General features: G+C 42.0%; 1 protein-coding gene across 3 annotated transcripts in view; it reads right to left on the reverse strand.

Annotated features, from left to right (window-relative positions):
• The window catches only part of LOC150087417 (uncharacterized), a 149,511-nt gene that overhangs the window by 28,474 nt on the left and 93,342 nt on the right, over positions 1–27,695 (reverse strand). Inside the window, exon 1 of one of the 3 annotated variants that reach the window (XM_090371170.1) lies at positions 19,870–20,398. The exons of the other annotated variants lie outside the window; for them this stretch is intronic. The gene's annotated coding sequence lies outside the window, so the exon portion shown is untranslated. Of the gene's footprint in view, positions 1–19,869; positions 20,399–27,695 lie in introns of those variants that run through there. 3 annotated transcript variants of the gene reach the window in all.

Raw genomic sequence — 27,695 nt, forward strand, 5'->3', positions numbered from 1 at the left:
GGCTAAATACTTACTCATACAACTTAGTTCTTGTCTTGTCACGTAGGGTAGAGCTGACTCATTTCGAGAGGAGTGTGATTGTCGGATGTGGCATTGCTGACTTGTCAATCCTTGCAATTGCTGACAGCCTAGGACTAAACACCATCCAAAGGTCGACTGCAGAAGTTATCATGAGATAGAAATGTCAAGGTACAACCATCGTCCAAATAATGCACATGAAGACCATGAAAGCATGTAACCACTCGTAATCACAGGGTACTTGAAAAAGGGAGTTACGATCTGTAGGAATACACTATGTAAGGCGCTTCACAGCCTCGGTTTTCACGGAAGAGCAGCAGCGCATAAGCCAAATACCACCAAACGGAATCAGAGATCTCGCTTTGCATGGGGCAGCAAAAACCGTAATAATGGTAATTGATCTATTGAGCAGGGAAATCGATTGTACGGAATGGAAAATCTCGATACACTATTTCAATCAGTTAGTTGGATTTGGGAGTTTTCCATGGTGATGTGGGTCTGTTCCTCATGGTATGGCGAAGGACCTTTCCGTGACAGTGAAGGGAACCACGAACAGCGACTTCGATTTGAATCCTATGAAAACACTTATAAGAGGAACTGGAAGACGTTGAGGGAGAACTAGACCTGCTGAAGTCTGTTACCCGTTGATGGAATATCTACGCAGGAGAACGAAGTGGGTTTAGCTGACAAAAGGGGACCAAGGCGCTACCTGAAGTTAGTAGCAGTGACATAAATGTGAAACGACATGCCGCCTGGATACTTTTTGGAAAGGTAATGTACTTGCATTGCATACTAAGTGCCACAGACTGTTAACACAAACGCTTCGCCCCCGTATGTGTCACATTTGGTAGAATCACTGTCCTCCCTACACCGGATGGAAAAGACTTGAGTTCAAGTCCCGTCGATGACGTGAAGAATTTTTATGGGCCTTTTTCACGACGTGGTTAAGTTAGTCGGTTTCAGGTGACGATAGCGTGGTTTTTTCTCCCTGAAACTCGGGTTTTTCGTCCAGCAAACAAAAAACTGACTCCAGGACACACGCAAATTTACACAGAGTATACACGGAGCAAAATGGCCTAAGTCGCTGATGCTTCTAAAACCCTACTACAACAACAATAACCGCTTCCAAACAGATTGGTTAACCGTTGCAAAACCAAATATTCAAAAGAGTGGCGAAGACTGCGCCAAACCAGCTCCAAAAACGTTTTCGCTTTCCACTTATCAAATTGGCATGAAGATTTTGATAAAACTGACTGATTCTAGTGACGTGGCCTTCGGTCTAAATACATTGGGCACGCCTGCCATTTGAGAAAATTCGATTCACGTCTCAAGATTTCTATCGATGACAGCTGAAACTTCTAAATGGTTTTTAGATGCCAATGATTTAGTCGGTCTTGGACAGCAGAACATTTTCTCCAACAAATCGGGGTTTCATCTCGTAAACCCACCGGAGAATACATACTATTTACTCACATAGTACACTGAGTGGCCGCTTTATTAGGTACACCTATCCTTTACATAAAATGAAGCGTCCGGAAATTGTTTCCAACCAGGCACCCCCTAAAGGCTGTGAATGGGTTCTTCCAACAAGGTAATGTGCCGTGTCACAAGGCCAGAAGTGTATAGAACTGGTTCCAAGAACAAGAACCTGAATTCAGCCTACCGCGGTGGCCTCCCTAATAATTACATTTCAATCCGATGGTGCACCTGTGGGATGAGATGGAACGAGCTCTTTGGAGGACAGATCAGCAGCCATACAATTTGCAAACAACGAAAGCAACTGAGTAAACATGGACCAGCCTCCGTGTGGCACACTTAGGGCACCTCGTGGAATTCAGGCTGTTCTGGGGGACCTGCTCGCTGTTAGATAGGTGTACTTAATAAAGTGGCCACTCAGTGTATACTGATGCCTCAGTGAGAATCTAGAAACAACCGAGCAGTGATTATCGGTACAGATACCACAATACTCTTTTTTAATTTCTCTTTTTTAACCCTTTCTTTTCTAAAAATCAGAAGTACATTTCCACAATAAAATATACGGACTTCTACCCTTCAGAACTTTTTTTGTTTGTTTGTTTTTTTTATTTGTTGAGGAAAGCAAACCTCGCGTCATTGACGGGATTAGAACTCGAGTCTTTTCCACACAGGGGAGGGCGGCGATTATACCAACTGTGCTACCCATGGGGGCAAACCACGTCCAATATTTTTAGTAGTTGGAAGTTAAAAAATATGTGTCCATAACAAATAACCTGTTTACAGCTGGTCATTTTAACAATATCATTTAACCAATCACGTGATTAGAATCATGACGAACTGTTTATCTGAATTCGTAGATGGGAAAGATGTGCTTAATCTTGTCACGGGAAGTCGATGTACGAGAGTGGACGAGCAACAAGTGAACATTCAGTTCGGACACTTAACTTTACAGATACAGCTTTATTAAGAGAATACAAGATATTCAAATAAAACCTTTCCTACTAACTGGTAGCTACAAACAGTTGCAGCCATCTTGTGTGATTGTCAAATGAGTTTCCTGTTTATTACTATCGTAAAGGGAAAAAACAGACCCGAAAACAAGAAATTCAACTACTTCTCTGTATGTTGCGTGAAAGTAGGTGAAAAACATTCGAAAAATTCCATGTATGATGGCAACATTGAGCCTCGAGGGTTTTATTGAACCACCGAGATGTCTTTCTGATAGGCCGAGTTTTATCAACATCGCATATCAACCCGCAACTTCAGCGCGAGGTTCGTCGGAAGTGTACGGCATCATTATTCAATGAGCGTCCGCCGTATCACCGATGTCTTTTTAAAAAGCGGTTTTCCTCTTACATTTATTCATACCAGGCTCTGCCTAACCCTTCATAACAACAACACGAACTAACGATACATGTACACCGTTCAGGTTTTCTTTTATTTATTTCTCCAGATGAGGTTTATTCCGAGAAATGCTCCCCTTTTGTTGCCACGATTACTGGAATAAAACCCAGCAGAGGAACAGAAGAGATGACAATTTTTCTTACGGATGAAAGCGCCAGGAACACCTTTAGGAATTTTCGCTTTCAATCATTTATTCGATAGCAATTTTCGTGAGATCAGAAAACATACAAATGTAGGCTTAAAACAAGATTCGGATTTGGCACCATCATCGTGAGCGCGACGTCACGATGATGGTACTAAAGTTGGCAACATACCGAGGTCTTTTGGTAATAAGGTAAACATGGAGGGGATCATCGCTATTACCTCCAAAAAACTGTAAGTCGAGGACTAAATCTGGGGCTCTTGGAGAGCTATAAAAATTTCAGAAAAAGACAATCATTGGAAAAAAATTAAATAAATAAATCGTCTCTCAGCATCGCCAGTTTCATTGGATGGTTCACAAGTCGCTCAGTCTTACTGAAACCAACAATAAGGTTCGTCATTGTCCATTAGTGCAATCAGCTGGTGCATTAAGTCATATTTTCGTGTGACCAAAAGTCCCTTTGAATGAGACGATGGTCTCATTCAAAGGAGTAATGGCATCCTTTTCCAGTTTTTGAAAAACTAATACAAAATATAAATAATTAAAATAATGCAAATTGCGATAACAAAAAGATAGTTTCCTTGAGTCCGGTTTTCTGTGAGATTCTTGCCCAGCCATAACGATCTGAGATCAGTTGGTAGTTGTGGAGACCACGTACATATTTGGGATAAGCGGTCTATACTTTTTATCATCTATGATTTTAAACAAGTTAGCATCCAGGAATTCGACTAGATGGAGCTTCATAATAAGGGAGGAACCGATCTTTAAAATGTAACCTCGAAGGAAGAGCAAGAAGCTTGGGAGTGGAGAGCTGGCTGCGGGATCCGCCAGCACACGGTGTCCCAAATGTTGGGCGCTGAGACTCTCCCTGCGATCATTTTTAAGGTGAAGATGAGTCTTCTGTCGTGCATTAATACTGAAAACCTGGTTAAATTCAGCGCTTTGGCCTTCGGTGTTGTGTGCTGCTGTGGTGGGAGATGACACTTCCAGGTTGTCCACTTCAGGAGCCAGTATTATGGGGCTTTTAACGGTTTAATTGTAAATGGTTCTAGTTCCTCACAACCACTATTCTGCATGCGGAAGTTTACACATTTTGTAAGAATTGCATATGGTTACAAAAATTAGGTCTTTCATTTTCGGTTGAGCGAATTTTGAGTTACCCTGTACGTAGTAGTGAAGGCATGTGATGCAAGAAAGCAGCCGTATGAGCTTATGTACCATCAGCCAAAAAAAAAAAAAAAAAAATTCACACATCCATTCCCTCTAAACGTTTGTCCAGTTCCTCCTTGAATTTATTCAACCAATCAACTTCCACAACGACAGATGGAAGTTTGTTCAAGCAATTAACCACCCGCTGGCTAAAGGCAAATTTCCGCACATCTATTCTGCAACCATCCTTCCTCAATGTGAATCTATGCCTCCTGAGGTGCAGAATCTGAGCAAGAAGAAGAATGCCATTAGAATTGAGCGTGCCCAACCCATTCAAGGCCTTATACACCTCAATCAGATCACCTCGCAGGTGCCTAGTCTCCAGCCGCTGCAAGTTGCAGAACTTAAGCCTCTCTTGGTAAGAGACCTCCAGACCAGACCAGACCTAAAATGAGGTCTTCAGACCTGTACACAGTACTCAAGGCGTGGCCTGACCATTGCCTTATACAAAGGCATAATCACCTCCTTTTCTCTGCTAGAAAAGTTTCTATATATCATTGACAAAGGCGCCTCCGTAGCCAGGTGGGAAGGAGCAGCAGTGCGTAGCACACGCTTCTTGATTAGACCGGGGTTCGAGCCCGTCACCACCAAATACGGAAGATGCGGAAAGGTCAGGAAATGACCACCGCATATCCCGGAGCAATATGGCCTTAGTTGCTAATGCTTCTAAAAACCAAACAACATCAACATATCATTGACAAAAACCCATGACCTGCTCTGGCAGCCTGTCTGCATTGCTCAGAAAACTTCATATCTGACTGCACAATTACTCCCAGATCTTTTTCAATTTCTACCACCCTAAGTGTAGTACCACACACACAGTTGGTACGTTCCTCTGGGGTTACTTCTACCCATATGCAGTACTTTGTCAAGGTTAAACTTCAGTTGCCACTTCTCAGCCCATCTGCCCAAATTTTCTAGCAGACTTACTATTTTAAGTTATGTGGTAGTTTTACGCTTTTTATTTATTTATTTATTTATCATATAGCAAAGAACAATCCACGTGAATAAATTCCCTTTACCTGTCACAAATGACATATCTACTGGCAGGCTGTTTTCCCCATCTTGATCAAAAACTTCCTTGAACTTTGTTCAAAAGGAAAAATGCAAATTCACCGACTTGTTATTTAAATTACGCACGCGAACTACCGAAGCAACTCGTAACTATTGGTCCACAATAAAAACTTCAAGCACACTTCTTGCACTGAGTATGAAGTAATAAGCCAACAAACTTTGTGAAACTGCTTTTGAATTATCCGGCACAGTATGATGACATGACGTAGCCCAGTGGCAGGCCAGAATATATGCGTTTGAGTTGACTGTGGTTCAAGCGCTAAACATGGTTATGTTCTCGAATTCTTAATCTTGTAAACTCCTCGACCATAACTGGCCTCAAAACAAAAGGGACCTACTGTACCAGTTTTTGGTAAGAGTGTTTTATGTTCACGTTCTGATCTTATAAAGAAAGGCGCCTCCATAGCCAGGTGGGAAGGAGCAGCAGTGCGTAGCACACGCTTCTTGAGTAGACCGGGGTTCGAGCCCGTCACCACCAAATACGGAGGATGCGGAAAGGTCAGGGAATGACCACCGCATATCCCGGAGCAATATGGCCTTATTTGCTAATGCTCCTAAAAACCAAATAACAAACAAGCTTACAAAGAACACACATGATATTAATCCCTCATGATTAGCTGGGATTTTGTCGAGTGAGAGTTTAGGGTAAAATAAACACATGTTCCTTCTTAATTCACACAACGAGCCTTTTTCCAGGAAAATGGCCTTTTTAACAATGTAGAGAAGCTTACGCCATATAGGAAAACGTTGGTTAATTTCCAGGTACATTTGTCTGTCTGGGGCAATGGACACTGTCAGGATGTGAAAGGGATGTGTCAGGTGTCGTAACCACTACACAGCACATCCAAGCAAAACAGGAAACCAGAAATTGATTACCGTCCGAAAGTAATTCAGCGATCTCTCTACGTCGTGTTTCCAAAACTCGTAACTGGATTTATTCTCCCATCTCCTTTGTCTTCTGATTGAACAGCGTCGTAAATTCTCAAGAATATACAAAACCAGAATCATTTTGTTATTATCATTGATTTGTTTCTACTGTTACACCCAATCAGTTCTTTGAAAACGGCGATCCGTTTCCACAGAAAAGAGTAAGGACATCACGAATTGTCTAAGATGTCAATGTACGATTTGGATTGTTGTTCCTGGCAATGCAACCAATGGTGCGAATCCGAACCACGAGGATTCGGTCCACCATCATAACTCCGCTACCTCCGAACTTCATCGTGAATATGATACGCTGCGATTGTCTGGATTGCGGTAAACAGTGGTGGATCCAACAGGAAACGATCAGGAGAATCTCCTTCCATCGTCCCCAAGGGCCTGTATGTTGGATATATAAAGATAATTATTAAAAAATAATAATAATAATAAATAAAAAACTGCTATGGTGTATTTTAGAGATTTGTATGTTGTAGAATTATTTTTCCATAAATGTTCTTCACGCATTGTACTTTGAATTCATTTTATGTGTGAATAATAATACTTTTATAATAAAATAAAAACGATGGGCTAGGGGCACGACTGAAAACATCTGGCGTTCGTGTTTGTGTGATGTGGCACTTACAAGAAGCAGTTTGTCCTGACATTTAATATGATGCAGTCCTCCACGGACCGTGTACGAACTTACGGACATGCGTGTGAACAATCAGAGCTCGTGAGTAACGTTTTCCAAGACGCCAGTTCGCTTTTATAACTTTCTTCAGAGATCACCGATTCCCATCTGTGAGTAAGGCTTTTTTTTAAATAGCTTACAAGCCTCGAAAGACCCCCACTAAAGAGACCTTTCTTCAGCAGTTCTCAGGGCGTCCAAATTATTTCACCTCTCCTCCAGTTCAAAGTTATTTACATTCCAACAAAATTCATTAAAGAGGAGATCATTCTTAACCTTCTTAGAGTCTGCAACTCGGACAGAGAAGTTTCCAGTACTTGAATCTGCAAACTCAACTGGCTGAAATTGCCACTTTAGGAGAATCCATGTCTTTGCATTGAGTGTATCACAAAATATTGGGTCAATAAATCTCTTACACCGATTTTCATTACAATATAGCAGAAGCGCACGCGGCAATCTTATTCCTTTCAAGAGACAAAGACCATCCTGTCTGAAACCTGGGGGGAGGGAGCACAAGATTACGTCACTCAGGCTTACAGCTGAAATCTCTGGATACATCGTATTGTGAACACATCAGCAATTGTGAACACATCAGCAAATACAATAATTATCAAAAACACATTTCGGACATCCAGCTTTGCTTTCCCAAAACTCGTCAGCCACCGAAAATAATGAAGTCGCCAAAGAAAACCTTTTCGAAATTATCAATTCAAAATTCGAAGCTATTGCTTGTGTGGTTGCATTTCCATCTCCGTTCTGAAAATCTGTAGTCCGTACATTGACATACTTCGACACTCATCATCGAAAGTGTATCAAGGATGGCAACATACTTGACCTCTTGAACAATACATAGCCATACCCTTACCGAAAGTAAGAACCCTCGGCAATCCACGAGATTTAAGATCACTATTCTGCCTGGCAACCCAAAGGTAAGTGTAAAGTGTATTCTTGTCAAACGGCACCAGGGGTTTCCCCCAACTCCGTGTAGTTTTCATTGTTGGTGTACCAGTTCACTGGGAAAGCCAGAGATTTAAAAGTGTATGGGGTATGGAAGTATTGTGTTGTGTATCGTTGTTCTTCTGGCCATTTAGCCGCTAGACCCCTGCTGGGGCCCAACGTTGCCCCACTTACGCCCCGTGGAGGCAGACCAGGTACCCAGTACATATTTGTACACTCTGGAAGGCCCTGCCACCTAATTTCCTGAGATTTCAGTGGCTAGGGTCTTAGAAAAAAAAAAAAAAAAAAAAATTTTTTTCCCCCTTTTCCGGGGGGTAGTTCGCTACCGGGATTTACGCCGAAATTGGTGCGAGATTTGGCTTTCAGAATTGGGAAGTATATTTAGATTTTGTCGTGTGGGGCATACGGTGTGTATAGGAAAGGCGACCCCAGTTTTCAGTGTGGCATGCCCATGCCACACCAGAAGATAAAGTAGGGGTGGCGGGGGAAGGGGCGCCTCCGTAGCCAGATGGGAAGGAGCAGCAGTGCGTAGCACACGCTTCTTGATTAGACCGGGGTTCGAGCCAGTCACCACCAAATACAGATAATGCGGAAAGGTCAGGGAATGACCACCGCATATCCCGGAGCAATATGGCCTTAGTTGCTAATGCTCCTAAAAACCAAATAACAAACAAACACACAAACAAACAAATAAGCGGGGGAAGGAGACCATGAGATAGTCACCTCCACCCCGCCGAGGATTTGGAGTGAAAGAGGACAGTGCAAGTGTGTAGGTCCAGTTCGCCAATAAGGCGCGTCAGCATTGTGACAGCTGTAAATTTCTATTAGTGAAGCATTACTTATTTGAGGTAGTGCACTACCATGGCAACTCGTTGTGAAGGTTACAATGCGGACATTGTAACCTTCATAACGAGTGAAGGTTACAATGAAGGACGTTGTTACTCATCTTGTTACTCTTGTTATTCATCTAATCGTGGATTTCCGTCATTGGGTATTTTTCTTGGCGGCTTGTAGTGGTGGTCTTTTGTCCCGCTCTATTGGCCGGTTATTTACGGATTTAGTCGTGGATGTCATCTATTGGTTTGTCCCTATCAGTGGTGGTCCTTCCCTACGTTTATGTCATTGCTCGTTTGAGTTGTTGTGGATGGCTATTTCGGTTCTTCTTCTTTTGAAGATGTCCTGTGCGAAGCGGCTGAGTGCAGTGTACTCTTCTTCTGAGTCTAATAGGTGCTGTTCATTGTTTGGTATATATCGTATTCTGGTGATGAGTAATGATCTCATCTCCTCATAGCATTCGCGCATTACGTGCTGCCATGTCTCTATATTACCGCAGGTACACGTTGGATCTTCTGTTATTCACAGCATTAAACGGCCCATGGCCCGTCAGCAGAAAGGTGGTGTTTAACCCTGGGTAGAACCAATTTGGGGCCTTGTGGTAGGTTTTGTCCACTCGGGGCATCGAATCCCATCTCGGGCTTGGATCAGAGTAAAATGAAAAAACCTTGGGAGGTGCATTATGGCCACAGAAGCCGATGCGCCAACAACTAAAAAAAAAAAAAAAATATCACTATTTTAGTCACCGCCCACAACACCTCCATTCTGCCAAGGGACGTTCAACTTCTAAAATACGCTGCATCGTAATGCAAAACTTGACACTTCCTTTCTGGATTATATCGGCAACATTTGACAGCCCAAAAATCTACGCACTGGATTAATTCTCCAGCTAGATTTTAGGATGTCTTCTAAGACAGAACCCCTATTATCAAACACGATCGAGTCCAACGTAAAATGTATTACTTCCTGGACTTCCTCTCAGGCATGTTTGCTGTAGCAGTGGTGCCTTTTTTTTCGCCGCCCATGAAAACCTGACTTAATATACAAACGAGCTGAAACTCTTCACCTCCTCCAACACCTCAATGGATGCAGAATATTTCCGATATTTAGCTCTTATTGAATCAAACCAAATCAACTCGACTCGCCAAGAAACGTATTCCAAACAAACTCCATGTTCATGGCAAGTTATTAAAAAAAAACTTTCTTCCTCTGCGAACTTCCGATCATTTAAAATGAACATTAAACTTCTCAAAGCACTTAGACTACCAAAGTTAAAAACTGACCATGCTCTCTGGACCATCAAACAGGAATTAAAGTCTCACTATTCCTCATGCAATTATATTCTTCTGTCCCTCTGCGATCTGGTCTGCAAATCCGTCTTCATATTTCCAAAGTTTTTTTCAGCACAAAGTACTGAATCTTGAGATGGCTGAATTGACAAGGTATCTTTTTGCACTCACAAGATTCACACGTGGTTCAAACCCGGGGCCCTTTCCACAAGGTGTAGAAGCACACGGTAGTCGTCGCTAACGTAATAAAATGGCTAGATCGTGTACTTATCGTGTTGTTTAATGATAGTAATCATACTGCAGCTATGTTTATACTCCGATAACACAGGATCCAGGCCAAAAAAGTAGCAGAGAGAAAAACAACAATCAGCTCGTGGTCACTCACTGGGTCTTCTCTTCCACAGCGTTAGCATAGGGTGGAATGCCGTGCGAGTGAACGTGACAACTCATTTGTTCATTTCATACAAATAAACAATGTGAAATGACGTCATTGTAATTTTCTTTTTAATGGAGGGGAATCCGTCTTAGGTCGATCGATAAAAAAAATCCGCTTTCATCAGTGAATAAATGCATCAGCTGATAATTCTTTCTTCGAGAAATTTGCATTAAAGTTCTAGTTCGATGATTTTCCGTAGAAAAACACCAGAGTGACGGGACAAGTTCAAAACAGATTTAAGCTACTTAGAAGACAATGACACAGAATCGGTGAACCGTGCAACTCCGATCCATCAGATAACCGAATATTTGATCACACTTCGCAGTGGCAACGTCGTTTTCACACGAGAATTTAAAGGAAGAATCTGCCCCCAACTGTGGGAGGAATTAATGATTAAATAAAAAAAGGAGTCCCCAAAGACAAAGCCAGTGAAACGCGGAAAGTACATTGTAAGTATAGTAAAAGCAACACGGGACATTTTCCTGCCACCGAAAAAGGGGTTGAGCCTTTCGTTGGAGTACGGCGATGTCCTTTTCAGGTCGGTTTCAATTCTGAAGCTCGCATTATCCATTGCCAATATTTTTATGGGCACGTCCTGCGTTCTCCTAAGCCTGTATTCGATGTAAGCGCTGGCTAAATTCTTCCCGCCCATCTTCTTGTTATACTTCCTCTCCGATACCACCCTCCGTGCAGCCGCTGCTAAATGTCAATAGGTAAAAACGAACACGTGACATTAGGCTAGACTCCACGGCTCCACGATTTAGGATGAAATTGTCAGGAACGCGAAGTCTCTTTTCGTGGCACAAATCCAAAACGTGTCGTCCCCCCCCGTATCCCCACGGCCCATCATGTGAGCTAGGTCACGTGACGCAACAACGTGGTATTTTGCAAAGTGTCAATTCTTCTTCCCTTACTCACGCGGTTAAGTGAGAAGAGCTATAGGGGGCGCTGCTACCTTTTACATATACACGGTTGTTGGGCGGAAGTTGCTGACGATCACGGAACACACACACATACATACAGTCGCACGCATACACGCCATAAAAAATATATCCTCAGTTAGAATTTGGGCTGATTGCTTTGAAAAGCTAAAAATAGCGCAAATGATGCCACGCAGGAAAATGGTTTCTGCTGTCCGTTTTATCATGGTATCGGTTATATTACGTAATACCGAAACCGCACAATTTAATATAATACTCCGATGTCTCATTTTACAACCGATATTGTGAAAGAGATGAAACACTCGATTCTGCGATGGCACAACGTGCAGTGAGCACTGATCACGTGGCTTCAAATTGAGTTTCTATAGCAACGCATTGCCTTTGTAATGGATGACAATTCTCTAAACAAGTCCCAAACGAAGTTGTTTCCTTCCCTTAAACTGATATTTTCAGTACATTTTTAAACGAAGGTATTGGCGAAAAAATAATAATAAAAGCACACAATTAAGCGGCAAGGGGGAACTTTCCAGTAAATATGAAAGATGGCTGCCGCTAAGGCGAAACAATAGTCAGTTCAGATGAATAGCAGAGTCTACACTCCTTGGAATGTCAACTTGCCATTGATAAATGACATCAAAACAACGCAAGTGGACTACCCAATCTAATAACTCAGGGCTCGCTTCACTCGAATACTCCTATTGTGCAAACTGCAAAAACAACTTTTCTTTTTTTTGCACGTAATATCGAGGCATTTCTTAAAACAGCTGGCTGACGCTGGTGGCGCCCATGTCGTTTATAGCTGATTGCTGGCATAAAATTTTAGTCAAACCGCCCGTGTAGGCTTACAGTGGCCGATGGGAAAGTGCTCAGACACTTGAAGGTCTCGACTCCTCTTGAGTACCTGAAAAGTCAACGCGAATAAGATGCAATTGTCGAAGAAATGCTCTAAGGTGCAACTAAGTTTCAGCAAGGAGTGATTCACCATCTTTAAACAATTGAGACATTTCTCGAGTGAAAATGCCAATAATTATGGATATTTTATAGCTGATTTCTACCAAATTAACTGTCTGCGCCGTGACGTGTTCTGAGAAATCACAACGACGAAAACATGTGAATGGTATACGTAAATATGTCGTTAAACCATGAGGACATCGTGGATTGATCAGTTTCGTCAGGTGGAAAAAAAAAATGGTGTTTTTTGTACAGGTAGTGATTGAAGCTTACTTTTAATCAACTGTGACCAGAGTGGTGTGGTTAGGAATTATGTTAAAACCAAAGATAAGGGCTAATAAATACTCGTGCAACCACTAAATGAGCCCTTTTAATCGATCCTTGCCAGTATTCAACTGTTGTCTTGTAAGCTTGGATTTGCTGTCTCAGATTTTTTGGATTCGTCCTACTATCACACGAGAATGTCTTTATCCTCGTCCCCCAATTCAGACTTGGGCTCCCCCTGTAAAAATACAAAAGCAGTATAGCACCACTAATGCCCAGGGAAGTCGCCAATAGGGGGAGGGAGCTCTAGGATCATTCCAAATTAAACCTGTGCTCTTCTCTCCCTCCATATTTCGCTAAGGATTAGAAATGACCTGTTTTGACTACTCCAGGTTATATTACGTAATACCAAAATTAAAAACCCTGGCTACTCCACCGCCCGTACTATAACCTCGCGTGATAAGTCATTCTTAGCAAAAAAAAAAAAAAAATCGTCTGCCATACTTGGCGAACATAAACCGAAATTTATCTCACATGGAAGTGTACCAAGCTCAAATTCCGATATCTATTGCTCAATTGACGGATGGTCGTCCGGCAAGCACTTCCTCTTTTTCCCAAACGACAGTTAATACCGCATCGCGTGGTGTCAGCTTTTTGTCATCTCACTTAGGCGCTGCTACAGCGAAGCGGAAAAACCTTTCAAAACAGACCACTAACTTAACCGCGTCTTATAAGTTACACACCAACAGTCGCGCATGCGCAATAAGTGTCTCCTACGATATTAATAAGTGTGTCGAGTAAAAGCGGGGAGAGAAAATTCGAAATAGCCCCCTCCCTCTCTCTCTCCCCCCCATAAGAGTGCGACAACTGAAACCGATGGCATGACGTCAGAGCGAAGGCGTTCTGACATTTCCGTCCATGTGCGTATCACCAGCACGCGCATGGTTTGCTGCAGGAGACAGCTCCCGAAGTGGCACAAACTCTTGTAACAAGACCAGGTGCCAGATCCAGAAATATATGTCGGAGCAGAGACAGGAATCCCCTCCCCCCTTGCCGTTAGCCTTTTTTGGTCCCTCCCGGGCTACTGCCAATGGCCGCAGCAGTGTCAGGGCACATAATGAACACTTGTCTCCTCTCTACGAACGAAACAGATAGAGGGAGGTCGAAAGAGTTGACGTGTTTACTGAAGCATGCTTCGTTGTCGTGTTTATTTTTGTCAGTCGGCACCGTCTAGGTGGAACGCAGACTCTAGCGATCTTCTTACTCAACAGAAACCTTGTAGGAAACGCAGTGGGTTAATATTTTAAGCAACCAACGGCGCTGCTGATTGGAAAATAGCAGGCAAGAGGTAAAGGCTGCACTCAGCTAACTCGTAATGCTCTTCAAAAGGAGAAAAAAAAAAGAAGTCCAAATGGATTTAAGAAATAGAAAGGATTTCGATTAATGAAACGAAAAAAAACTTAATTGTTTGTTCTTAAAGATTTACGCGCTAAACATTACAGTTCCACCACGCAGACGAACAAAATTCCCCACGTGCCAGTTACGTCAGCGCTTGTATACTTCATTGTTCAGAAAACTACATTTCGGCCATCAGTTTTCGTTTCACCAACGATCCGACTGGATATTCTCCCAACAAGCAAAAAGAAAACCGGAAGTACTAAAATTTTAGGAATTCCATCGTTTCACCGCGTACGATCCCCCACCTCTGGGAAACAACTCTGCCGTTGCCAAGGCAACAATCCCATGATGCGTCCTTGTGAAGGACCTTATGAGTAGCATCAATATTCACGGCGTAGCGAGAAAATCTCTAGTTAACTTTCTTACTTATAAATGAAAGTGCTTCGGTGGAAATGGAAGACATCCGTTATCGATTCTCGGGCCCTCCCTTGCACATTCTTTTAATAATATTAGCAACGTAAAAATATCAAATGATAGCAGACAACCATTAGTTGACGAAGTGCAGTAAGGTTACGAGGGAGGTCAAATTTGAATAATTCAGTCATTTCTTATGCTGGCACCGTGCCAATATCATGATCGCCAGAGTTAACAGTTCCTATTTATAGAATGCTCTCCTCCCCTTCAGTAACTTCAGCGAGACGGCATACTTTTGACGTAACTAATGAAAACATTAATTTTCTGTATTGTGAGGTTTCGGTTTTGATTGGTAGGGAATTCTTGGAGCTCGTGAAGCGAGCTCTTACGTCACAATGGTATTAAGCTCTATGGAAGTTTTTTTTTTTTTCTTTTAAGCAGCCAGGTAAAGCGATTCTGTGGCCGGATGACATTAAAATGAATGAGTTTTCCCTCGTAAAAATATGAAATCGGTCACATCGCTTGGTGCCATCTATTCTGCTCTGGAAACTTGGGTTACGAGCAGGAACTTCCTGAGCGTCGGCGAATTCAATTTCGTCTGGCTTTTCAGGTCATGAAACGGCGTCTCCTATGGAATGCAGTTTCAAATAGCGATCGCTTCTGGACGTTAATTAAGGAAGGATTCATTCATTCTTTTTTTCACTTTTTAAAATTATTTTTGAACGTTGAAATTCGAAGATTGAAGATATACAATATAAAATATGGCCCTAAAATTATAAAGAGTTCCCCACCATCCACTCAGCCAGAGGGAGATGAAACTGATAAGACAATCTTAAGCGCAGTACTTCGAGTCATAACTGATACCTTTCATTGGATGGATGAAAAACCAAACGATGAAGACAAACACAATAACTCTATGAAGGGCCGGATTTCTGTGGCAGTTAAAGACGTTTTTCTGCACAACTGTAAAACATCTCAACCAGGTGTCAAACGGCGACACCTCTTTTTTCGTACAGTTGCACGCATAGCTCGCACTCCAAGGCCATCCTTCTTGTCTAAGCCGACAACTAGGCGACACTGTGCCAGCCAAATAGTTTACATTTCCTAACGATGAGGAAGTTATGTTGCGTACTTTAACCGACAGATGTCGTGGTTATCTTACTTTTTTAATGACGATAATATCGTTAAAAATCTGCCTTCTCACGACCCGTCTGTGGCAAGCTTTCTGTTTAAAGTGACCTGCCCAATAAGACGCCGAGAGGGTTGCACAACTTAAGGAACCGATGACGTTAGAAACTCAAGCGTCAAGGTGTGAAGAAATAGCGTATATTTACGTAATTCTAGACTCCCCTTACATACACAAACAGGAGAAAACACGAAAGAATTCTTTCTCCGAAGAGTACTGGCGAAATATACGGCAATCAAACGAACAATTAACCTCGTGCACCAGATAGCAAACAGCACGCGGTATTTTAGTTACAACTAAACGACCTGTCCAAAATATTAGAAACCTCACTCGACAGTCGTAGGAATACTAAGAGCTTTGACAGTAATGAACTGCCTGCCTATATAAGACGTTCATACATCTCACAGTTAAGTCAATTGAGTTAAGATATCAAGATTAGGGTGGTCACTACAGAATATTTACAATTAGAGTCGGCGCTAATTAAATGACGCCCACATACACGTCCTTAAGTACTTCAGGCGTCGAGAGGCGCTCCGAGTTGTCCAGAAATGGCACCTCGACGGGTCGACGCTCTGGGGCGATCATGGCATTCGTCAGCAGTCCTGTTTGACATCCCTTCACAAGTGAGGACACAGATTCCACGCCGTAATGTACTCCACAGCAGTTCCACCAACTCCAGTAGCTGTCACAACAAAGGTAAAGCTCTGAACTGTTTTCCAGTGCTTTAATGGGTCATGGGTCAAACAACAGACAGTCGGAAACGGGGTTGAACAACAGGTAATGAGAACCCCATTTCACAAGTTGTTGGAGAGCACTTTAAAACCTGAAAAGGGTGGTGCACCGGTTTGGGAAACCTATTGTACAGCATTTACCCTGGACACTTGAGATATCAAGAGAAACTTTGTTGGGACTGCTGACAGCCAGGTTGTTGAAGCGCAGGTAAGATAAAAAAAAAGAGAGTTGTAGATACTTCCATGTTGAAACCAGAGTGAAGTTTTATTTGCTGAGGCTTAAAAAAACGATATAAGAGGAAAGATTATTGAGCAACAAGGATTTTGTCCTCTCGTTACAGAATGTGGGCTACCTGAACTTGCGAACTTGATCAAGTTCCGGTTTGGCAGCCGTTTGAAAATGTCGTGCAACTAACAAGTGTACGTTAAAAGAGATGAAATGTTGTTCAAGTTCTGTGGGACAAAAATTGTTAAATCTGCCGAGATTCAATCACCAGTTGATAAATGTTTATAACGACTCTACTGCCCCTCATTGGAAAATTAAACTTGGCAATATGCAGGAAGAGATATGGGTTCGTTACTGACCCCTCGTGGCTTACTTCCCTAGGCACAAAATGAAAATCCAACCAAGCCCAACATACAGTCCAACTGGTCAAACATTAGTTTACATTAACCAGAGGAAAACGCAAAAATTTTATGTGGGGGAGGGGCCTCGTACCGTCTACATTGGTAGCATCAACACGTGGCAATTTAACTCCCTCAGCCCCCACCCGGCAGGTGGGCTTACGGCATAAATAGTCGCATACTACTTTTTAGCCAAGTGCCCAAATATTCAAGTAAAACTAGAAAGCGCCAATCACTGTCATTTCAACAATTATCACATCTGAATTCAAAATGCTTCAAAATTGGACTACGATGCAGTTACAACTGTGTATAATTAAAATGTGGAGCCACATCGCCACATTAACTGATTTTTCTTAACCAGAGTACAAACTACGTTATTTAAACTATGCACAAAGTACGTTTGAAGAACCGCATAATTTAAGGTCTGAAATCAATTTGGGATGGATCCTTTTATAGATTTTTCTACTTTTATGATTGAACTTTGTTGTGTATTTATCTAAAAAAAAAAATGTAAATAATTAATAAAGAAAAGCTACGTTAAATATACACTATGCAACTTCGTAATGCATAGTGTCCAACGGCCCTCAGAATAGTCTGGATTCGTCGTGGTATGGACTCAACGAGGTGTCGAAAGCATACTACAGGGATGCTGGTCAACGTTGACTCAACTGCTTCTCATAGTTGTTGCAAATCAGGCGATTGTGGATCTTCCTAAAAAGAGCTCGCCCCACAGGGGCTCAACTGGACAGATCTGGTGAATGGAGAGCCAACCGGTACACTGAATTCACTCTCATGTCAATGGAATCAGTTCTCAGAAGTTCTTGCCTTGCAACGTGACAAATTATCCTGTTGGAAAACCAATTCGCAGATGGATGCACTGCAGATAACATATGACATCTAAAAATTCGGCCCTTTAATACTGATTGAGTCACACTGGTATCAAGGGGCCGAATGTGCAACACGAATACATTCCTCGCAACACCTGACAAGATGGGTCCCTGGACTTATCCTGTTTTCGCCATATTCTGGTTTTCTTATCAGCGTAAAACAACAGGAACAGTGATTCAACAGACGTTTTTTCCATTGTACAGTGTTAATACAGCCCACTGTAACCATGCCTTCTTGGTTTTTGCTGAGAGAAGTGGAACCCGGTTCGGTCGTCTACTGCGATACCCCATCCATGACAAGGTACAATGAGTTATGCGTTGCGAAATGTCTCTTTGGTTACCACTGTTTTATCGGGTTGCTATTTGACTACCTGTAAGCTTTCTGTTACCCTGCACAAGTCTTGTCAGCCTCCTTTGGCCTCTCACATCAACGAGCTGTTTCCAACCACAGGATCGCCGCTGACTGGATGTTAATGGACCAATAGCGAAAACCAGTAGAGTTGGAGTTCCAGAGATGCTCATACTTGCGCGTCTAGTAACAACTGTTTTGCGACATTCCATCACTTAAATATTTAGTTTTGCCCATTCTCGCACTAAACGCAGCCATACATGTCCGCCTGCTTTATCGCATTGCTGTTCCATGTGGACGCGTAATCTCAAAGAGGGATGTACCTAATAAAGCGGCCAATCGGTGTACACATTAATGAAGCTATATAAAGATTGCGTATCCATTTATTTTATGAACGTATGGGTTACGATTTATTTAAAAAAAAAAAAAAAACATTAAACCAGCAAATATTTTGGAACTCCAAATTTGGTTTCATTTGCTCAAATAAATTTTTCAGCTTCTGAGAAAATAGATTAAGATGATGAATGAAATATTGTACTTGGGGGAGGGGTGTTAGCATACCGAAGAATACTACTAATATTTATAGAGACACGTTGTGTCTCTGTAGTGAAGAGAAAGTATCAATGTGAACTGGACTCCCCCCCCCCCGCGAGCCCAAAAGCATTTTATATTGCAAAACTTAATATTCACGTGCTGACGAAAACTATACCACAAAATAAATTATTCTTAACTTCCGTTATCTGATGCCGAATAATTTACAGAAAACTGTGTTGCATGCAGAAAAGTTGGCAGCACCCAGATGGAAAGATAGTAGAAGTGCCAAAAATGTCTTTAAATCTCGAGTATTCAAACTTATCTGATTACGGTGCTAAGAACCGTCAGGTACAGCATGTGGTGGTTTAAATCGACTCATTCGCAATCAAATGACGATATATTCACGTGATCGGGGCCTTTTTTTTTGTCAACATTCCAAGATTGGGCGGGAGTACAACAAACTGTAAAAATAAAAATAAAAAAAAGACTCTTGGCATTTCTTCACGTACGTGAAGTAGTGGCGACTTTTGAATAAGCAAAAGAATGAAAAAAAAATAAAAAATCGTTCAAGTGTTCATCTTCGTATCAAAATTTGATACGATTCTGTAAATAACCTGACGCTTAATATTATAAAACGATTCGATACTTAAAAGGGGGTGGGGTAAGAAATCTCGAGCGTCCATTACGGCCTATGGCTTTAAGGGCAACAACCCGTGGTCGTCCAGTTCTTGGCGACATGTTAGCAGAGCGGCAGTCACATTAACCAACTTTTCAGACATTCCGCTATACAAGCGGGGAAAAATCGATTCGGCTGTAGAGAAACGCCTGCCTGCCTGCAAGCGCGCAAAGCATTTATACAAATATCAGTCACGTGGTAATCTTATGGGTTGTCCCTATCGCGCAAACATTGCGCTGTCTCGTGAAAACGTGACGCGAACTGCTCATTGATTGTGACAGTACGCATGGCTTGTTCAGAAACTGAAATAAAATTGACACGACGACGGGTTTTAGGGCGCTGCGCGGCACTGGTGTCGATTTGTCCACGCTTGTATTTAACGAGTTAAGCACAATAAGTGCGGGAGGGATTATTCGGCTTAAAACAACGCTCAGAAAAAAGCCGGATTTAATTGGCCGTTACTTACTGTCCGATGAGATTCGTTATTTCAGTCCTCTGTATACCAAGCGACGAAAGCCGTGCCAGTCCATGCACGTGGCCATCAGCAACTGACAGGAAAGTGCACGTGTCGAGAGCGGGGCGAAGCGGACTTCCATTGCTGGCGAGAAACGAAGGATATCCTTGTTGCGAGTTCGCTACGCACGTTCTTCACAAAAAAAGGATTGATAAAAGCTCTTCCAGATGGACACTTTCTCTCTGGTGGAAGAAGAAGATCGCCGCTTTGCTTCCCCCCTCCAGAAACACAGGTGTAGGACGACGAGATAAAGCTAAACCCTACACGCTATCTCACACAACGTGGCACTGCAAACATCCGGGTACCTGGCAGATCCATCTTTGTCGCTTACACGTCGGCAGCTACGCACAGGTAGCTTTTACAACTGCAAGCGTTGCCGGCGTTTGCTTGGATACACTCAGCGTCTCTCCTCAACGCTCACTCACACACATACACATGCAGTTTTACAAAGACCTGCCCACGCGACCTGAGCGCCCGCAAAGGAGTCACGAAGCCTTGGAAATGCCGATGTCGGAAGTTTTGAAAGGAATTCTGAATCGTCAAGTGTTAGCCGCTAGAGGGCGTGTTTAATTCTACGGAATGAAATGAAGTCTATTGACACAACAGGCATTGGGAAACTGAATATATTCCCTCGCACTTTGCGATGACAGTTAATCACCTAAATTCCAAATCAGTATATTAAAGTTTATTTTTTGGAAAAAATTAAATATTTATTTGTTTTTTAAAAGTTTAAAGTTTATTGGCAGAACTGTAAAACTGAAGCACTTATTACGTGTGTACCGGATGCTGACCAGTATCTTTGGGAATACAAATGGAACAAGAGCATCTTTGTCAAGGGCTCTGTTGGGCCTATAGTGTTAATTGATTGGCTGCGAATGTCGTTGGCTTAATAATACTATAATATTAATTAAAGACATTCTAATAAAAAAAAATCAAATATTTCAATGCAAATAGCACAAAAATGTTGTCTAAATAACGTAACACACTTCCACGTAAAAAATACTTTTTTGAATCTTGTTGCATTGTTTATTATTTACCACAGGGCGTTCCATAAATTCCAGGGCAATGTCCGTTTTCGTGCCTATTCAAGATCTGATGATAATCTGTTGTTTCTTTTTGGATATACCCAGCATTTCGCATTAACAGCTACTAAAGTCCATTTACAGTGGAAGAAAGACTAATAGGAGTGGTGTGGTACCACGAAAGGACAGTAAACCAGGTGCAAGAAGACTTCAAAAAGAGACCTGGAAAACTAACGCAGTCGAAATCGAAAATTCGTCAGATGGAAATGCAAAATATTCAAGCATTCGTTCTCAGATAACAAACAAAACATCATTACGAAAACGGTCTGCAGGGTTGGATGTTTCGCAAAGATCATTACACCTCACACAATGAAACATGACCTTAAAACGTATAAAACCAACTGTCATTTGTGAATTATCAGATGCAGGTCACGAAAAGAGATTGTCGGCTTATGACAGATTGCTGCAGCATTTTGACACCACTCCTAAAAGATCGAAGACCAAGTTTAGTGATGGGTATGCTGTTTACCTCAGTTCATGTCCACGCAATGTTTGCTTTTAGAGAGATCCACATTATGCAGAATAAGTGCAATACTATCCACCACATGTTATGGCTCGGGCGGCATTATCTGCCCACCGCCTCTTACTTTTTTGATGGGCTGGTCAACCTGAACATGCTGGAAAATTACTTCACACCAAACTTAGAGAGACGTGGAATAGCCCATGAAATTTGTTTCATGGCTATTGATGGGCACCTGCCATCATGCATCTGCAGTTCGAAATTATCTCAATCAAATTTTCTCAAACCATTGGATTGGAAAGTATTCGCCAACACTTCAGTGTCCAGCGCACAGTTCCGACCATAAACCACCAACCTGTCCCTAAAGAGTGACCATAACGTCCGATTTTATTTATTTATTTTTTAAGTGTGTTTAAGATGAAGTTGCTAAAGAGCTTAGACATTCAAAACAAAGAACATCTCTCTTATAACGCGGTCGTGTTGTCACGAAACATGTTTTTCTTTCCTTCGCATATAACGCGGCTGAGTTATAGGTGGGTTCAATGAGGAGTCCCGTTTTTCTAGTTCAGAAAATCTGGTCAACCTATGAGGGCATATTTTGGGCAGTCGAACATCCAGTTGCCTTGGAAACGCACTTATACCTCCTCGTACATGCGATTTAATGAGAGTAGGCAATTTCCTAATTGGCAGTAGCTCACTCCGCTCCAGGAAGGGGAAATCGTGTTTGTAGCAAGTGTACAAATACACTCGTGGATTACACTAATTTCTGTCCGTGTTAATCGCTTGTCCCTGTGCCTGATACCATTACCTGGTGGGTGGGCTTCAAGCCATGACGACAGTCAAATCAAGGCCGTTTTTTCGCTGAAAAGAAAAAAAAAGAAAGAAAGCTCTGGCGTGGGAGACGCGATGTCGAGGTACGCCATTTGCCTCTGATTGCTATTCGCGGTGGGTTTATTCTAGCCCAGCGACCTTGGAGGTCAGAGTGTAATTCTGAAACGCACTGCTCCACTAAACATCTCAAACAAAGGGGGAGTTGCGACCTTCGCCGCTTATCACAGCGCTGCCGATGGATAATTTAGTGCCCTCCCTTCGGACACGTGATTCCGATTATTTTATCGCCATTTGCAGCTTCCGCTGATGCCACAAGCCTTACGGTGACAGAAGGTTGGCGGATCGTGTCTTCCCTCGTGCGCACGCGACCTTGATTTACTTTATTATTATTTATTTTTTTTTTCGCCTTCGAGGCTACAGTTACCACTCATTACGTCACTAATTTCGGACGCTTTGTTTGCCGGATCATCGAGTGGCAGCGAGTTAATGGCGGTCCCTTGTTTCCGATGCCGAACGGGAGTTAGATTAGCGATCGGAGCTGCGAAAATCGGTTTGATGGGCCAGTGAAGGTCGCATGCATTACTCCTTTATGTGTTCGCCTTCCTCGTTACTTCTACTTCCCCTCCTCCCCAAGATCTTGGAGGATTTCATAACAGCCAACGGAAGAGGTGTGGTGGGATTTCGAGAGAAATTCTCCGAGTTGGAAGAGAGTACAGCGTTAGGAAAAAAGTGGATTTCGAACACACCCCGACATGCAGTGTCTATGCGGGAGATGGCAAGCCACAAAAAAAAAAAAAAAAAAAAAAAGGATAAAGACGAAAGGGTGCATTTCATTGAAGGGTACGAAGCAGATGATTTAGAACGGAAATAGCATGAATCACACGGGGGAGGAGTGATGAAAAATGGACAGAAAGAAAATCAAAATTCTGTCTGCGAGGCAAGATCCTCCCCGTGTCGGTATCGTGGCATCGCCCCCCTTTTGAAGACCGTCTGAGAGTTCGGTTCGTGTCGCAGAGCGGAAGAATTATCCATTTCGCACTCGGGAGGGGCTGCAATTAGTTTACGTCAGGGTTTTTTATCCTACTGGAGCGCATGCAAACGCAGAATACATTGACAACATCATGGCCTTGGTTGCCTTCTCGCCTACCTTGAAGAATGCAACCATCTCTTTTTCAGCGTCTTCGTTCAACATCAACCTGCCCCTTCCCTTTCTCTCTATTCATTACAGACAAAGTTTTCCTTCTTTTTTTATTTTTGTATATTACTGGTTCTTTCTCTGTGTAATTCGTGTTAATCTCTCTCTCTCTCTCTCTCTCTCTCTCTCTCTCTCTCTGTTTATACAAAGCTATAATTTTTATCTTTGTTTTTTCCTTTATCAATTCTATTTCCTTCATCTTGTTTCTCTCGTAATTTTTCCTTCTGTCTTCGTGCGAATAAACAATGTAAAAAAAATTAAAAAGTTAATTTTCACTTGAGGAAAATTTCATAAGTGGAAACAAATGCCACTTGCACGTCACATGACCTCGGTGTATCCCATAAAAGTACTTAACATTTTTGTTAGAGAGATCTGCTTTCATTTATTAGCTAACAACAGGTTATCGCTAGCTGCACGCGATGGATTAATGGATAATAAATGCAAAAACACCATCTATTAACATCGAGTTACAACATAAAAGGAGCTACTTGTTAAAAACTCGCGAAATGGCCTAGAGGTGGTGGCGAACCCACAGGGGTGAAATGCCCACAAAGTATCCTGGATGTCAGTGACCTGGGAACATCCCATCCCACGAAAGCGCAGACAGCAGCTGATAGCTTGCAAAGTAGGCAAACACTGAACTGCATCACCATGAAAGCTTACTGGATTTTCATCCCACATAACGGGATTTCTTCTCTTTAATATTAGTTGCAGTTATTATTATTTTTTTTTTTTTTTCTCACTGCAAGTATGGTGTACGGACAGTTCGTTTATGAAACTGACTAGCCCTAAGGAGGGTGGGGGTAGGATATCAGTTTCCCGAACTGCCCCTCCATCTCACAAAATACATCCTATAAGGTCCTTTCGAAAAAATGTAATGTAAGCTAATGTACTATAACCTTTCTAAGCATTATCATATTATCAATACGTGAAAGTTGAAGCAGTTTAATTAAAAATTATAAAATTTGAAGACAAAGCTCTTAGTTTAATTTGGACAAATGATTTAAACATTAAAGGGAAAAAAAGGAAAAGCATAATAGCTATTTGAGAAACCCTAACATTCATGGTGCTGCCAATCATTTGTAACCAACTACCATGGATGATGAAAGAGAACAACTGCTCTTCAACCAATGGAATTTATTGCGTGTCAAACCGCAGACTGCTCCAGGACTGAATGCAATTCCGTCTTACCATAACCTTTGCCCAAATTTTTTTAAATAAAAAAAAAAGAGACTATTACGGGTACAAAAATGCTGTTAAAAATAAAACCAGCGAAAGCCTTTAAAAGAAATACTTGGTTTGAATCGTGACAGTTTATTATTATTATTTAAACATTTTTGTTGTAAAAATGTTTTTAGCAAAGCTAGTGTTATAATAATAGAATTTGATTCTGCAAGAGATGGCTGAAATTTGTCATAAAAAAATAAATAAAACAGTCCGGAGTATTTAAACAAGCCATTCACACAGTTTATCATTAAAGGCTTTCGCTAGTTTTTATTTTTAAAAGATTTTTTGTGTTTCCCCGGTGTCCCAGTATTTACATAGGTGGCCGTGCAATACTTGACGTGGCTAAAATCGATAGCTGAAAGATAAGGCACTAGATAATCATCGCGAATTGGAAGCTACCGCATTAATTGCCTTTCATTAACTATTAAATTCCCGGAAGTTATTAGAGACGCTAACAAGTGGTGTAAAATAACAAAACAATCGCTTTTAAGCGATATCGCGTGCCAAGTGACGTAATTACGTGTATGGATGATATTTAACTGCTCGCAGTATCGTTTGTTAGACTGACATCACATTGTTGCACTTCTACGTTATAAAACAAGCTCGCGCCAGTCTGCCACGTGATAAAGCAGCAACTCGAGTTGTCAGTTTCACGAAGAGCTTTAAAAAATGTACAAGTTACAACAATTGAGAAATTTAAATTTCGCTTACAAATGATTTATTTATTGATTGATTGAAATATTTGAGCTATGAAATATTTTTCTGCATATCATGAGCACAATTTTGTTCCACTCTCTCAACAAATAAAGGCTATTTTCTATATAAAAATATGCTTTTTTTTTATAAGTTGACTCGGGGGTGGGGGACAGTGCTGACGATATTAGACAAAATTCGAATACCAAATCACTAATTACGAAATACCGACAAAATCACTGTTGAGAAAGTTCTTTCGGGTGACCTTGGAGATATCCTACTCGGCAGATTAGGTTCTGGATCTAAATTTTCTTACTTTTTTCCATTCTGTACTTATAAACATCAAGTCTTAGCTAACAAAAATGCTCGTAATTCCTGTTTATGGCAGTAATGTTTCTTTTATTACAGCGAACACTATAAATTGAAGAGGACACTGTTGGGTTTTCTGGGAAAGATAGAATGTACAGGCTCACCACCTTGACATTGACAGAAACCAGTAAGGAAAATTAGATATGATAATCACTCAGTCAATTCCTAGAAGAATAAAAGGATAAAGTGAAATCATTAAAAATAATTACACGTGCCTGAAAACCTCTCTATAAACATTACGCTAATTTTCCTCGTTTTGCATTTACTTCGATACGCCAAAAATTGGGAGAAGCATCGCAAGCGATTTGTAGATGAGTGTGTTGTGGCGGTGTTATAAATCCGATACGTGTGGATAAACAACAAAATGCGAAAGTGGCTTCAATTTTAAGGACCAATCGGAGCGAGGCAAAAACAGCTAATTAAGCAATGGGTAGGTTGTGATAGGAAAAAGTTTTTGGGGTGTGTTCCAGATACTTTTACGTATCTTGCGTCTTGGATTTCCCCGTTTAGATGCAAATGTTTTGCAATGCCGTTCTTGCAGATGCAGCAAGATACGGACTACGAAGACACAAAAATCCTGGTTGATTGGCGGGTTCAATGACCGCACCAGATGTCGTGTTATCAAAGCGAAAAGGGGGGGATTACTACCGAAATAAAAACAACTCCCTCCCACGTCGTATTTGAAGACTATACACAGGGGGAAAGAGGGGTGAGGAGTGCTTTCGTGCAGAGCAATCCTGCGTTGGTGGTGTTTGAAGTGAGTGGGCCTCACTAACGGACTATGTTAAGTGCAAGCTGACTTTGGATGCGCGAATGCATCCGAGTGCTCGCTGCTGTATTTCTCGCGGGGCCACATCTGTTAAAATAACCGGAAGCGGCAAATATCACAACAGGAACCTCACTTTTCCTTTTGCCACAGAGGGCTTCGGCTGCGATGCCGTGTATCGTTAGTACAGCTCGGAGGAGTCTGTTCGGAATACAAAATGATGTACGACACGAAGTAGAACGAGTCCTGGTGTCAAGGGTGATTTTGCAAATTCATCCCCAGATACGACGAAACACTGCCAGTCAGTATTGCTCGTGGAACAATCCCCAACAATGACTTGGCAAAACTTCATCAACGCGAAGGAAAATTCATCAACGCCCGAACTTGATGTCTTAACAGAACGAAGGGGAAAGTGATACTTTTATTTAGGATTATCAAACTTTTAAGTGCGGATGGAAATTCGGTAATTAATCGCTAACCCCCCCCCCCCAAGGTTATTATTATTTGTAAACAAAAAGTACTCGTTAACTGCATTTCACTGTTGCAACTGACGCAGACGAAACTTTTGCGTAAATCGAATATTCCCTAATTGTCAGTTTCAGAAGAAGCGCGTGCATCTAAATCTGCGCATTAAAAAAGGATAAAAGCAGATATTTTATAGATGCCACACAAAAAAAAAAAAAAAAAAAAACAGCCTTTGGACACCCATCATATTTCCATCTATGCGAGTTCCCCCGGAGGAAGGGGGAGGGGGCACGAGAAACGGCCTACTTTGACGTTGGTTATTTCCGACACACTTACCTCGGCCGTCGCCTGTTAGTCTGTATCGATCGATAGCATAGCGATCGCACAAACTAGCAGGTGCTTTACGTCGTCCACAGCTAAGCGGGACCGTTTTATCCGTCACTCCAAACGTCACCAAGACCAGCGCATTCCCCCCTTTCAATCCCCCCCAACGTTGACACGCCTACTACCATAACGACCGGTCGCGTACGCGTGCCCGATGACCTAGTAACGTGCTACGTACAGGTGCACCGCTAGAGTTAGTACCAAGCACCGACACCAGCCTGCTCCAGCAGCGCACGGTGGGGGCAGGGCACGTTTGAAAGGGATGCGCGGGAGTCGTTTTAATTTTAGAGCAACGCTATTGTTTAT

The sequence above is a fragment of the Mastigoproctus giganteus genome, chromosome 4 (assembly GCF_048544385.1).
Source record: "Mastigoproctus giganteus isolate SK-2022 chromosome 4, ASM4854438v1, whole genome shotgun sequence".
Lineage (NCBI taxonomy): Eukaryota > Metazoa > Arthropoda > Arachnida > Uropygi > Thelyphonidae > Mastigoproctus > Mastigoproctus giganteus.